Raw genomic sequence first — 15,845 nt, 5'->3', positions numbered from 1 at the left:
ATTTAGGTTGGAAAATTGAGGGGGAGAGGTGGAGGGAGGTGAGATGTAAGAAAAATGCAACCTTTTCACCTCTCTCTTCTCCCCCCCTAGCCCTTAGGTATATATCTCTCTCCTACATCTGGTTTAACACCCCGTGCCATTCATTGTCTTCATATCTTCAATTTCTCTCTCACATTTTAACTTTCCTTTGTGATTACTCATTACTGATTACTCGTTTTTCTCAGGTAAAAGACAATCAGCTTAGGTTATACATCACAAAAAAGCTGTATCAACACTTAAACTAGGAAATGTATTGGTTCAGTGAAAACGTCATCCCTACAAACTTAACGTTCTCATAGAAAACTTGTAAAGGTCATTTAAAAATGGAATTAAATAAATTGAGAAAACTACGAACATTTGCAAAGCTACTTCAAATGCTCTTTGAGAAAACAATGATTATTAATGTTCCCCCACATTTCATAACTTTGAGGTTGAATTATGGCCCCCAGTCCATATCCACTAGCGAATATAGACCCCCTCCCCTTCGCAAATTTATACCCCCTAATCACTCGTTTGTTTCACGTAACCCTATCCCTAACCCTAAACATAAGTCTAACGGCCTAAACCTAATCCCAGCCCTAACGCTAACTAAACCTTAACTTTAAACCCTAAACCCTAACCCCTAAACCCTAACCCTAGAACCCTAACCATAACCTTATCCCTAACCCGAAGGTTTATCAAGTCAAGAATATTCTATGTAGTTCAGTGTTCTATGTCTGTGTTTCAGTCCTCCTCAGCTCTGTTTATTCTTCTTTGCACGATCGATGGAATGAAAAAAAAGAAAAAAAAAAGGAAAAAACAGCTCAGCTCTTTTCTCTGCACATTATCGCAAAATACAGGACAGTGTTAGATAGCTCACGAACTCTAATGGAATCCTTAAAGCCCCCATAGAGACATCCGGTTCCTAATAACCGTTTTTGAATTTGGCTCTCTATTTCTGTTCATATTTCTGTTCAACTGAACTGAAACTTTATTTTAAAGAGGAAACCACATCACCCTTGGGTGTTCAATTGGCCAAAGGAATAAGAGCATTACAAGACCTGTGGAGCCACCTGATATCTTGAGAATGATAGCGGGACTCCTACGCGCGCGAAGCACGCGTGGGGCAGAGCCCCATACCCATGGAATATGGTCAACCTCTTTTCGTTTGGTTGTCAGGTGACTGACCGAGCGTACGTTCGTACGTACGCACCTGCCCTCTGTCATGTATGCTATCACGAAAATTCAAAATGACGTCCGAGCAGCTTACCCTCAAAATTTTCAGGTCGGATCTTTCGTTCATTTGCGATCGAGTTAGACCTTGTGGAACTCAGAATGTAAAGTAACAATGCTATAGAATATTCTTCTTGGAAAAGAATGGATATCAAGGTCTTAAAGGTGACAGAATAAGCTCTCGAGTCAACGACACTACGATTCTCTAAGGCGATGCGAATAATGGACGTACATACATACATACATACATACATACATGCATACATACATACATTTATTTGATAAAGCAGCCAAGGGCTGATGTGGACCTGCATCCAAAATTTATAAAAAGTCCATATGCACATATATTATAACAATATTGGTGAGAAAAGATAGTCAAGTAAAAAGAAAAAAAAGTTAAGATTATATAAAATGTAGAGGATAAAATTAAGTTAAAAATATACATAGTCCTTATGTTTGTTAACTAGATTGGGAGCTCTGAATGAGAAATTATTGATCTCCTTGGAAAATCTACGTAAAATTTGCTTGAAATGGTCTTTACTTATTGTCTCATTTATACTAATTAATCTATTAAGAAAAGTCCAAGTTGTGGGTCCCCTGTATTGAATAGATTGTTCGCCGATTTCATATTTTACACGTGGAATAACAAATTGGCTGCCCCTTCGAGAAGATCTACTGTCGGACTTTAGAGTAAATAAAGATGCAAGGTTATGAGGAAAAATATCTTTGATGACATCGAAAATGAACAGCAGTAAACGCCTATTGTAGAAGTATGACATGGGAAGCCAATTAAGACTTTGAGGATTATCTTGTTCGTGAATTAGCCCAGCTGCTCTTTCATGTATAGGATTCAAGGAGTTGAGCATAGCAGTACTACAACTTCCCCACACAACTATAGCATATGTTACTGCTGGTGTAATGAATTTGAAATAAATTTCATCTAATACTTTAGGGGGTAATTTATTTCTGCATACGTTTTAAGGTACCAACTTTTTGTGAGAAGTGTTTCTTTATATGGCAAATGTGCTTTGACCAAGACAAACGTAAAGTGAAAACCGAACTTTCGGACTTCAAGCAGGGCGTAGCGGCGATTTGACGATTCGATGGCCCGGTAAATATTATGTTCGAGTAACAATGTGTTGAAAAAGTATTGTTTAATAGAAGATTTCGCGTCAATTCGAAGTTTTTTCAGAATTTTCAACATAACGCTGCGCAAACTCTGGCCTTGAAGGCAAGTAAACAACTATCTAAGCATGATAAATTTTACCGCGTGGGCTTTGTACACGTAAGAAATTCGTACGTTTTTCACTACTAACAGCAAATCAAAAACTGTTTTGAATAAGTCTGTCGTCCCGAAATATTTCTTGGCCATTTTAGTCTTACTTCCTATTGACAGTTTCTATCTAACTTGAGATCTCTTCGATCACGGACAAATTCCATTTTGAAATAAGAATAACTTCCCAGCATGGCGCGACATTTCAAATACATCATGGGTCACGGGGATAAGTTTTCTCAGTTTATAATCTCTTGGTGCGGTGTGCTCAGGGAGTAATCATCATTTCTGAAGATTTAAGCCTTAGTAAGGTTCGAGAGATGATATTTAGTAAAATATTCAAATTTTCGAAAATACTATAAAACGTAGCAGAATAGAGCAAGGAAATCTTCGTAGATGTAGAGACTTGAAATTGGCTGTAATAGACTCGTCACAATTTTCAAAGCCCGCGGAAAAAAAAAATTCCGTATTTCCAAAAGAAAGATCGAAGGCTTAGAGTCCTTATTTCGTGCTTTCCAACTCAATTATGCGAATCAGTTGATTCCACTGCCGACAATGAAAATAATATGAATGCGTTAACCGTAAATTGGCCAAAATATCATCATAGAAATCGTGTGAAAGACATTTGTAAATTAACTGCCTCCTTTCCACAGGGTTAGGATTTAATTTTGCATTACTGCGCAGCACCTTTTTACGAAAAATTGTTACCCTATTTCAAATGCTCCTTGACAAAATGACTGTGTCCTCAGTTCATTTCTTAATGGTAAAGGAAATGCCACCAAAGAAAGCACGAACCCCCTGTGGATTCTCAAAAATAGGATTGGCCAATGGCTAATACATGTTGCATGGATGGATGTCTGATATTTCGGCTCCGCGTGATCAACGAAATTTAATAATGCAGTGGACACGTTTGGCTCAAAATAGGAATCTCTTGCAGTATTAGTAGCTTTGCTTCTTACCCAAAACATTCCTCACCACTTGAAGGTATTGATGATAACGATAATGCATTTATATCAGCAATGCAGCTGAACGCGCGTTACACAAACTAACTGCCATCATTTGTTGACAGGTACTTGCGCAACAACCAGTTGGAGGACTTACCAAAAGAGATATTCATGAAGAATACCAACCTAAGATCTCTGTAAGTTAAAAGTAAAGACTATTCCTCTTAATTTTAATCCCGCAGGGAATGTAAAAGGACAATGCACAGGGAAAACGAAAGTGTTGAAGAGATAGTTGTAACAGTTACTACACTGAGATGATCAGACATATTCACCCAAGTTAAAAAAATATACTATTGTTCAAAATAGCATATTGATAGATAAGGCCACACTTTGTAGTCGTCAATCAGACAATCGTTATGATATATGTATATCAAGCCAGTCCACAGGTTCTTAGCCTAGTTACCCTTCGAGTTTTAGGGTAGAAGGAAGGAGGCGAGATGAAAAGTTGCGTAGCCACTGGAGGCTTATTTCTTCCATCCTAGGGGGGAGGAAACTCGTCCACATCCGCTTAATTCTGCCGGCGTGAACTCTCTAGCGTCCTTTTCGCGGTAAAAGGCTTAACGGGTTACCAGGACAAGACATGAAATGAATGATAATTCTCTTTCTGCTGTGTATTCAAAGTATTTTGTAGGGGGCATGGGCGGAAGGTTCAAAGGAAAAGAGGCTGTAGCCCAATATCTCTACCAATAGAAAATGAATTACGCTAATCAGTAACGCTTCAGATATATTGTGACCAAATATATACGTAAGAGGTACTTGAGTCTTTCTATTTTACAAGAAATAAGGTGACTATGGTAAAAAGAGAATCAATTTAAATTGAATAAACCTATCTGAGACTCTCATGAGAAGAATATAACTAGTAATATAAGAGATATTGTTTAATAACGTTTTCATTTCTCAACTTAAAGTCAGTCCAAGGACATATAATCCGGGACAATGACACTTACAGTGTATATATCTAGTAGAATGTCATCCAATGTTACATCTTTCATGTTATATTAGAGCCGTGATACCGCGCGGGATATTTTGTTTTGGTTACAATGCGAACAATTTTTCGAATAATATTTCCTTACTTGCTAAAAAAAATATTTAAAGTGATGACCGAAAAAAATACAGCGTGAGAAGATTAGTTGTGTTTGGTATCGGAGTTTTCAGAAGACACGGAAAAAAAGATCACCAATCATTTGGGCTCGAGAAACTCATAAGGGGTGGAAGAGGGGAGTTTTGCGGTTGGCAGAGCAGAAAAAGGTGACTTGTTTTCAAAAAAGAATGCAACATAGTGGCCCCGATAATGCTTGGGCAAAAGAAACGATAGTAGGCAAAAGGAAAGCTTCTTGATTACACTTTTTTCAGACTCTTAACTTACAAGGTAAGAGGAGCTTGGTTAGCTTGTTTCCTTTTATTATAAGTTATGTTGTTTTTTTCCAAGCCTTTTCCTTTTAAGTTTTAATTTTGCGCGGGGCGGTAGAAACATTCAACGTATTAAAAAGGTGTTCAATATTGAACCACAAATATTTTGTTTAGATTCAGGTGTAAATTTTAAAGAAAATTGTTCAAAACCAATAGCGGAAAAAAAACCCAGGATAGAAGAAAATATGATAGCAGCCATATTTGAAACTTTTAAACTTTCTGCTTGTTCTGATTTAGACAAATCTGTGTTCGAATAATCTTCTTATCCATCCTTAGGAGGGGACATCACTAATCATAAAATATGCAAAGTTTGTCTAATACAGCTTGAATGCAAGACTACTATGCCAGGTTTTTTTTTTTTATTTTAAAAGCTTCAGCTAAGTTAGCAGAGATACAAACTTTATTCCCTCCCTCTGTCTTGCGAAATAAGCCTGATCGTATCATATGAATCTGTGCGTGCGCATGCAAAATAAAACAGGTTTTATTTAATCTTCAACAAACTATTTTCAGTATACGTTTCATATGACTATTCCAATATTTCCCGCTCCAAACCATTGCTGTAATTTACCCACCCCTTATCCCCTACTCAGTGTTGCTTGGATTATTATGAGAACCACAATGCATGACAATGATGGCCTCATTTGTACAGAAGAACGTTGATGATACTCTTGTAAGAATGTCAAATACTGATGCTGCCACTGTTTCTTACTACCCTGAATGGCTTACATCCCAGTTTACTGTTCACGATGGAGCTTTCTGTTGATGATAGGATTCATTTTATCCGCATTGATATCATCAAGAATGGAACAAAACTTGAAACTCAAGTCTATAGAAAGCCAACTAATATTGCCTTGCTTTTACAATTCCACGGTCATACTGACAAACGCTATAAAGACTAAAGAACAACAAACATATGAAACCTATGTATGAACTGTGGTTATGAAACGTAGATGTGCACGATCCTTCGCAGTAAAGCACTATTTGAGCAATAGTGAAAATCAGACCTCAAAAAAATTTCAGGCCTGTACGGGATTCGAACCACTGACCTCTGCGATACTAGTGCAGCGCTCTACCAACTGGGAGCAGGCCATCAAATTAATTCGACATCAACCCGTAGATGATAAATCAAACAACAACAAACATGTGAAACATATGTATGAACTGCGGTTATGAAACGTATACAGGCCTGAAATTTTTTTCAGGTCTGATTTTCACTATTGCTCAAATAGTGCTTTACTGCGAAGGATCGTGCACATATACGTTTCATAACCGCAGTTCATACATATGTTTCATATGTTTGTTGTTGTTTGATTTATCATCTACGGGTTTATGTCGAATTAATTTGATGGCCTGCTCCCAGTTGGCTTGTTAGCTCAACTGGTAGAGCGCTGCACTAGTATCGCAGAGGTCAGTGGTTCGAATCCCGTACAGGCCTGAAATTTTTTTGAGGTTTGATTTTCACTATTGCTCAAATAGTGCTTTATTGCGAAGGATCGTGCACATATACGATACATCATCATAGAAGAAAGATGAAAGAAATTTGTAAATTAACTGCAAAAATTGCGAAAAAATTATCTTGATGAAAGTTTAATGAAAGTAATAGAAAAGGCGACTGCCATTCTCGTGCCCATGGCCGTACCATGTGTTTAAAGGTAGTGCTTTTCATTAAACTGGAAAGAATTTTCTTGGAGAATTAGCCTAGCCACTAGTTTTAGTCGTTGTGTAGGGATAGGAGTTCCGTTTCTGTAGAATACTTCGCATGCTCTGCATACAGTGTCTATTCCCTCTTCATGTGGTATATTTGACAAAGTCTGTAGTATCCTTAAGATACGACTTTTGTTTTTGTGCTATCGCCTGAAGGAGTTTAATGACAAATGATGACAGTTTCTCTGTAGGACCATCACACCCTGACACTATCGGTCTGCTGACCGGGGAAGGTTTGTGTATTTTTGTTAGGGTGTAGAATTCTGGAATTCGAGGCGGATTTGGGGTTTGACGAAGCCATTTTATAGCCATTACGTCTATATGATTACCGTTGTAGAGGTCTGCAATAAGTTCTCTGACCTTATGGTCCGTCTCTTTAACCATGGGTGATGCAAGAGGCCTGTAGTTGTCTTTGTTATCTAGTAGAGTTTGGCCTTCTAAAAATTTTGTCGCGTTTGTTCATGACTACGGCTGTTGTTCCTTTGTCGGCCTTTTTGAGGTTTATCTCAGAGTCGCGTTTCAAGGTCCTGAGCGCCTTGCGTTCGACCGGAAGCAAATGATCTTTTGGCTTTGTTATTTCTATTTCTAAAAGGTCACTTTTAACCTCTTCTAAATAGCTTTCAAGGGCGACTGATTTTTGTATTGGCGGTAGCCATGCAGATTTGACGTGGCAGGGATGGGTTTTTTTGTCCTCCTCTCGGAATATGTAAATCAGACGCATTCTCCTTGCGAACTGATAAAAGTCACGGCGTAGTTGTTGTCTGTCCTGTTTTTGTTTTGTCACGGGTGTTGGAATGAATTTAAGCCCTTTTGCCATTAAATTAAGCTGGTCGTTTGTAAGTTCTTTATTTGAGAGGTTTTTTATGTGCGTTTTGTTCGCCTCTATTTTGATAATTGAACGTGTTTGGCGTCTGACTTCTCTGCGCTCCCTGCGCTTGTTAGTTGCTAGCCGCTTGGCTTTTGAGATTCGCTTTTTGACCCATGTTTGTATTGGGAGTCAGAATACACGTGTGTACTTTTCAAATTCTTTATTCTCCACTGTTTCTAATCTTTTCATCATACTGCTCAACTAAGCGATTTCTTCCTGTAGATTAACAGCTATGTTTTTGACTGTCTCGATCGTTACATTGTCTTGATTGCTTTCAGCTTGCGCCACGCGCGCTGATTCGATCGTACTACAGATTTTCTTTTTTGATCTCTTTTTTGAAATCCTCGTCCGCTCTTATTTTGGCCCATGCCCTATAATGTAGGGATTCTGGGCAAGTTCCTTTTCCTATGTCTATATTCTATATCATTTTTTCATATCCGGAGCTTGTACGCTCTTCGAAAAGGTAAGCTGGAAGGATCAATGTTACTAGAGGTAGTGTCGGCCGACATGGCGACCGACATGGCGACCGACATGGCGACCGACATGGCGACAAACATGTCGGTCGACAGTCGGTCGATAGTCGGTCGATAGTCCGACAGAAAACCTGCAAGGTCTGTTGAGGAGAACTGAGAAAGGCCTGTCTCTAACGGAAGAGCTTATCACTTTTGTTAAGCACTGCTTTCCCGGAATTGAAATTGAATAAATGGCAGACTGACTTAGGCATTGTTATATTTTCTTTGTACCCTTGTAATGAATGATCGAGATATCGATTATAGGGACGCTGACCATGTTAACCCATAATTTGACGAATGATTTACTATTTATTATTTAGTTTCACGGCCGTTAAAAATAGATAAGTTAATAATTAAAGATAAACAAAAGATGAAATTAAAAAAATAGAGAAAAAAAGATTAAGCTGGGGGTTCGATTGTTCTTCGAGGATCTCCGGGTAACTTCGGAGACCCTCAGATATTTATCGTTTAATCCTCGGAGTACACATTCGGAGCTCGTACACTCTTCCGAAAAATCTTGAAAAAAGAAGAAAGAAAAATTTAAAAAACGATCCTTCAAAATATCAGAGCTCTCCGGGTAACTTCGGAAACCATGGAATAATCTTCGGGTTAATCATCTGAGTATTTTTGGAGTTCATACACTCTTCGGAAAACCATCGGAGTCGTTTTAAATAAGAAAACAGGCGTTGAAAAATTCCGGCAGGATTCCGGCGGAATTCCGGTGAAATTCATGATTCCAGACTTTCCAGACTACCATTGAGAAATACTCGCTGCCTCCACCAACTTCGATAAACTTGAAAATACTCACGGCCTCCGCCAAATTCAACAAACACTGCCTCGTCATACTTGACTGATCACGACCAACTCCCTTCGCGCTTCGCTTGTGAAAACTTCGTTGAAACTTAACCTAACCTGTCCTGAAGAGTTTAGAAAATAAATGCGAAAAAGAGTATAAATATTTCACTAAGTTAGCATCTAATACGTAAACTCAGGACAAAAATCTTGAGTTTACAACATATCTATGTAATGGGAAAGAAAAATTGCTAAACGGCATTTTTGTCCATTTTGGCGCCTCATATTTTTGTCCACTTTGGCCCCTCATACCCAGTGTGCCTCATTTAGTTTATTCCCAGATTATAGTTTTTTATCCTCTCCGGGGACTTTAGATGTCAAACCAAAAAGAAAACAAGACTTCTTGGACAACATTAGTTTGATAACGTGCATACTTTATTCCCTTATGACAGTAGGTTAAAAAAATACAACTTTTCCAAGCATACTTTATTTCTGAACTTTGTTGTCGAATACCATGCAATTGATCCTACATTTAATTTATTTTCGATAGGGACTTGAGTATCAACAAGTTGAAGAAATTGCCACTAGACATTTTCAGTAACAACACCCAGCTGGAGCGGCTGTAAGTTTGGAGCCTTTTATATTTGTGCAAGGAACGCGTCTAATGCATATCGCATTTGTGAGAATACCAGGAGATCAGGGTAACAATTTATCAGCTACAAAGAGAAGCAATAATTGTTATGATTTCTTAAAAATTGAAGATGGGGGAGGGGTGCCTGAAATGCACCATTATGACTCTCTACCTATGCAAAGAACAGAATATTCTGGAATATTTTGGAGTATTCTAAAATACAAGTGTAATGAATGCTTCGAATCCAACTCGTATTGTTAAGAATAGCAGCAGATCACAGCAGCGATGCATTAGCTCCACATGAAAACAGTTGCAAGGCACAAATGTTGCCTTTCCTTTGTCCCCACCTCTAACTACTTCGGTTCAACATCGGGTGTTAGTCCTCATCTATGTAACTTTCATTTCTTTCCTACATTAAAAAAAAATTCTTGCCAAACTGACCCTCTTTGCCAGAAAAAAAAAACAGGCGTTTAAGTGTATGGTTTGTACATCCCAATAAAGCTTGATTAACCCTTGAATTAGGACATTCTCTATAAAAAATGCAATTGACCAGGAAAATTTTTTGTTTGTTACATACATTATCAAAGAAAACAGTTGTAAAGAGAAGAATGCTGGGAAAGCATTTCCTTTAGACCACTCCCCTCTTTCCTGATTAGTCTCTTTACCAAGTCAACTGCACTGGTAAATTTCGCCCTTAACAAGTTTTTCTGCGATAACTTTCCAATTAGCCAGAGAAATACCGCATAATGCTTCATTAAAAGAAAGCTTCTTCGCTTAAACTTAGACGTTACAGCGACATTGTATGGACATCTTGCAAGAGTTCAAATCAGGGTCGGGTGAAACGAACAGAGCTAACGTCGTTATCTTACTCTTTGTTCTGTATGGTAATGAGCATCCGAAAAGATCATAGAAAGTGAATATTTTCAATAAAATAATCATTTCCTGAATATTCTATGAAGCAAAGAGGGACAAGAAGCCTTAGTTCGAAGCTCTCAAAAAAAGCTGTCTTTTATGTGATGCAAATATTAACTTCGGGTACTAGTAGTATAGCTCACTGAGATGCTGTTTGCTCTAAAAAGTAGGAGTTGTATCTTGAAGCAGCCATTTTTAGAAGGAAGTTGAACAAAGGCAGGCTTTAAACCAAAATACACTGAGTACATCGGTGATCTCCATGAACCCTCCACTTACACTGGATGCTATTTCGACTCCTGATGTAGATACGATTGGGAACTCTGTCTTTAGGAAATAATTTCATTTTCTGTCAAGTAAAAAAATCATTAATATTCAATAAGATAGTAAAGAAAAAGCCATTTACTATAGTAAATGGCTCTTTCTTTCTTTTTTTTAGTGACCCAACTGCCTCTAATGACCCAGTCAGTCATTTAAAGCCAACTGCCTCGAATGATCCAACTGCCTCAAATGACTGAATTGCCCCAAAGGACCAAATTGGTTACAGTGACCTAACTGTTTTAGATGACCCAGTCATTTCAAATGGCATTTCCTTTCTGAAACAGCAGAACCTGACATATGGCCATAAGCAAAAATGACCTAATCAGTGCAAGTAACTCAACTGCCTGGCGGAAATGACCCAGTCATGGTCAATATTCTGTGGACCCCCCGGTCCAAATCCGCCCTCTAAGCGGATTTGGACCCCCAGCAAACCTGAGTGAAAACATCATCCCTTACATACCTGAGCGAAAGCGCTGAGGATTAAGGTTTAGGGTTTAGGGTTAGGATTAGGGTCTAGGGTTTAGGATTAGGGTTTTAGGGTTAGGGCTATATGATACAAACGACGCTTGGCGAATTTGGACCGAGGGTTTAAATCCGTGGAGAGTCCAAATTTACTCTGACATCGAAAAACGTACAATTCGCTAGGGTTTCCCTTGAGAAAGAAAACAATCGAAAAACATCGTGTTTTCTTGAGGTTAGCGATTAGTACTTCTGCGGTAAAACGCTTGGAAAATGAAACGCTCCTGTGCTGAGGAAAAAAAAGCTATAGGAAAAGAATGCAAGCTCGTCAGAAGTTTTTCCATAGAGCAGGAAAACAAAAGCTAAGACGAAAAACACGGCTTCATTGCTTAATTACGGTCATTAGTAATTCTGTGAGTACAGCATCGTTCGCGTGTTCGGGAAAATTAGAGAAACACTTTCGGTTGAACTAGCTATACACTAGCGTTTCCATGAAGCAGGAAAAAAATCGACGAAGATCATTTTTTTATGCTATTAGTAATTCTTTATGCTATTAGTAACGTTTTATTCCGTTGTAGACAGCTCTGTGTACGAATAATTAAACTCATCCACCCTTGAGAGATCAACACCACAAAGACTGGACTTTACTACAATATGCAAAGTTTGCTTTATACAACCTTCGAAAAATTCTTTAATTTCGAGCACAATATACAGGTCGTATTTCTTGTTTATACCTTGCAATATAGGGCTGAACGTAGCATGTGAATATGTGCCTGAGGAAATGAACAGGATTTCTGTAATCTTCAACAATCTATTTATACATTTTATGCGATTATTCCGATATTTCCCAACTCCAGACATTCCTTGTTAATTTACCCACCCCTTATCCTCTAGTCAGCGCTTCCTGGCTCAATACGAGGATTGCAGTACGCGATAGTGTGTAATGTAAGGCCTCTTTATATTACCAAGAGATATTGAACTACCAGAACGGGTAATGAGAGTAGGAGAAAAAACATTTGTAAAGAATCCAGATTCTTCAGAACTAGACGAAAAAGAAAAAGAAAGCAAAAGAAAAAACCGAATGTGCCTCAATTAGTTTTGTCCCAACCTACAGCTTTCTATCCTATCCAGGTCCTTTAGATGTCAAACCAAAAAGAAAATATGAGTTCTTAGACTGGGTAGCCGAGTTTGATAACTTGCATATTTTAGCATCTCATATCAGTACCTGAGAAAATAATACAACTTTTTCAAGTGTACTTTATTTTCTGGACTTTGTCGCTGACTTTTATATTTGTTCAAGGAACGCGTCTAATGAATGTCGCATTTGTGAGAATACCAGAAGATCAGGGCAACAATCTATCAGCTACAAACAGAAGCATTTAGGTTGGAAAATTGAGGGGGAGGGGTGGAGAGAGGTGAGATGCAAGTAAAATGCAACCTTTTCACCTCTCTCCTCTCCCCCTAGCCCTTAGGTATATATCTCTCTCCTTCATCTGGTTTAACACCCCGTGCCATTCATTGTCTACATATATTCAATTTCTCTCTCACATTTTAACTTTCCTTCGTGATTACTCATTACTGATTACCCGTTTTTCTCAAGTAAAAGACAATCAGCTTAGGTTATACATCACAAAAAAGCTGTATCAACACTTAGACTAGGAAATGTATTGGTTTAGGGAAAACTTCATCCCTACAAACGTAACGTTCTCATAGAAAACTTGTAAAGGTCATTTAAAAATGGAATTAAATAAATTGAGAAAATTACGAACATTTGTAAAGCTACTTCAAATGCTCTTTGAGAAAACAATGACTATTAATGTTCCCCCACATTTCATAATTTTGAGGTTGAATTTGGACCCCCAGTCCATATCCACTAGCGAATATGGACCCCCATCCCCTTCGCAAATTTATACCCCCTAATCACTTGTTTGTTTCACGTAACCCTAGCCCTAACCCTATCCATAAGACTATCGGCCTAAACCTAAACCTAGCCCTAACGCTAACTAAACCTTAACTTTAAACCCTAAACCCTAACCCCTAAGCCCTAGCCCTAGAACCCTAACCCTAACCTTATCCCTAACCCGAAGGTTTATCAAGTCAAGAATATTCTATGTAGTTCAGTGTTCTATGTCTGTGTTTCAGTCCTCCTCAGCTCTGTTTATTCTTCTTTGCACGATCGATGGAATGAAAAAAAAAAAAAAAAGGAAAAAACAGGTCAGCTCTTTTCTCTGCATATTATCGCAAAATACAGGACAGTGTTAGATAACTCACGAACTCTAATGGAATCCTTAAAGCCCCCATAGAGACATCCGGTTCCTAATAACCGTATTTGAATTTGACTCTCTATTTCTGTTCATATTTCTGTTCAACTGAACTGAGACTTTATTTTAAAGAGGAAACCACATCACCCTTGGGTGTTCAAGTGGCCAAAAGGATAAGAGAATTACAAGACCTGTGGAGCCACCTGATATCTTGAGAATGATAGCGGGACTCCTACGCGCGCGAAGCACGCGTGGGGCAGAGCCCCATACCCATGGAATATGGTCAGCCTCTTTTCGTTTGGTTGTCAGGTGACTGACCGAGCGTACGTTCGTACGTACGCACCTGCCCTCTGTCATGTATGCTATCACGAAAATTCAATATGATCAAATTTGAAAATGACGTCCGAGCGGCTTACCCTCAAAATTTTCAGGTCGGATTTTTCGTTCATTTGCGATCGACTTAGACCTTGTGGAACTCAGAATGTAAAGTAACAATGCTATAGAATATTCTGCTTGGAAAAGAATGGATATCAAGGTCTTAAAGGTGACACAATAAGCTCTCGAGTTAACGACACTACGATTCTCTAAGGCGATGCGAATTATGGACGTACATAGATAGATACATACATACATACACACATACATACATACATACATACATACATACATTTATTTGATAAAGCAGCCAAGGGCTGATGTGGACCTGCATCCAGAGTTTATAAAAAGTCCATATGCGCATATATTATAACAATATTGCTGATAAAAGATAGTCAAGTAAAAGGAAAAACAAGTTAAGATTATATAAAATGTAAAGGATAAAATGAAGTTAAAAATATACATAGTCCTTATCTTTGTTAACTAGAATGGGAGCTCTGAATGAGAAATTATTGATCTCCTTGGAAAATCTACATAAAATTTGCTTGGAATTGTCTTTACTTATTGTCTCACTTATATTGATTAATCTAAATGTCCAAATTGTTGGTCCCCTGTATTGAATAGATTGTTCGCCAATTTCATATTTTACACGTGGAATAACAAATTGGCTGCCCCTTCGAGAAGATCTACTGCCGGACTTTAGAGTAGATAAAGATGCAAGGTTATGAGGAACAATATCTTTAATGACATCGAACTTGAACAGCAGTAAACGCCTATTGTAGAAGTATGACATGGGAAGCCAATTAAGACTTTGAGGATTATCTTGTTCATGAATTAGCCCAGCTGCTCTTTCATGTATAGGATTCAAGGAGTTGAGCATAGCAGTACTACAATTTCCCCACACAACTATAGCATATGTTACTGCTGGTATAATGAATTTGAAATATTTTCCATCTAATACGTTAGGGGGTAATTTATTTCCGCATACGTTTTAAGGTACCAACTTTTTGTGAGAAGTGTTTCTTTATAAGGCAAATGTGCTTTGACCAAGACAAACGTAAACTGGAAACCGAACTTTCGGACTTCAAGCAGGGCGTAGCGACGATTTGACGATTCGATGGCCCGGTAAATATTATGTTCGAGTAACAATGTGTTCAAAAAGATTTGTTTAATAGAAGATTTCGCGTCAAATCGAAGTTTCTTCAGATTTTCCAACATAATGCTGCGCAAACTCTGGCCTTGAAGGCAAGTAAACACCTATCTAAGCATGATAAATCTTACCGCGTGGGCTTTGTACACGTAAGAAATTCGTACGTTTTTCACTTCTAACAGCAAATCAAGAACTGTTTTGAAAAAGTCTGTCGTCCCGAAATATTTCTTGGCCATTTTAGTCTTACTTCCTATTGACAGTTTCTATCTAACTTGAGATCTCTTCGATCACGGACAAATTCCATTTTGAAATAAGAATAACTTCCCAGCATGGCGCGACATTTCAAATACATCATGGGTCACGGGGATAAGTTTTCTCAGTTTATAATCTCTTGGTGCGGTGTGCTCAGGGAGTAATCATCATTTCTGAAGATTTACGCCTTAGTAAGGTTCGACAGATGATATTTAGTAAAATATTCAAATTGTCGAAAATACTATAAAACGTAGCAGAATAGAGCAAGGAAATCTTCGTAGATGTAGAGACTTGAAATGGGCTTTAATAGACTCATCATAATTTTCAAAGCCCGCGGAAAAAAGAAAGAAAAATAATTAAACATTCCGTATTTCCAAAAGAAAGATCGAAGGCTTAGAGTCCTTATTTCGTGCTTTCCAAGTCAATTATGCGAATCAGTTGGTTCCACTGCCGACAATGAAAATAATATGTATCCGTTAATCGTAAATTGGCCAAAATATCATCATAGAAATCGTGTGAAAGACATTTGTAGATTAATTGCCTCCTTTCCACAGGGTTAGGATTTAATTTTGCATTACTACGCAGCATCTTTTTACGAAAAATTGATACGCTATTTCAAATGCTCCTTGACAAAATGACTTTGTCCTCAGTTCATTTCTTAATGGTAAAGGAA

The 15,845-nt window shown here is 38.1% G+C and overlaps 1 long non-coding RNA gene across 1 annotated transcript in view; it reads right to left on the bottom strand.

The window, feature by feature from the left end:
- Positions 1–14,063, bottom strand: part of LOC148737790 (uncharacterized) — a 47,415-nt gene extending 33,352 nt beyond the window's left edge. The window contains exon 1 of the long non-coding RNA XR_015997398.1: positions 14,033–14,063. This is a non-coding gene — a long non-coding RNA (uncharacterized LOC148737790). The remainder of the gene's footprint in view (positions 1–14,032) is intronic.
- Positions 14,064–15,845: the final 1,782 nt, after the last annotated feature.

The sequence above is a fragment of the Stylophora pistillata genome, chromosome 2 (genome assembly GCF_964205215.1).
Source record: "Stylophora pistillata chromosome 2, jaStyPist1.2, whole genome shotgun sequence".
NCBI classification, from domain to species: Eukaryota; Metazoa; Cnidaria; class Anthozoa; order Scleractinia; family Pocilloporidae; genus Stylophora; species Stylophora pistillata.
The sequence above is the reverse complement of the archived record's forward strand: the minus strand, read 5'-3'. Positions and strand labels throughout refer to the sequence as shown.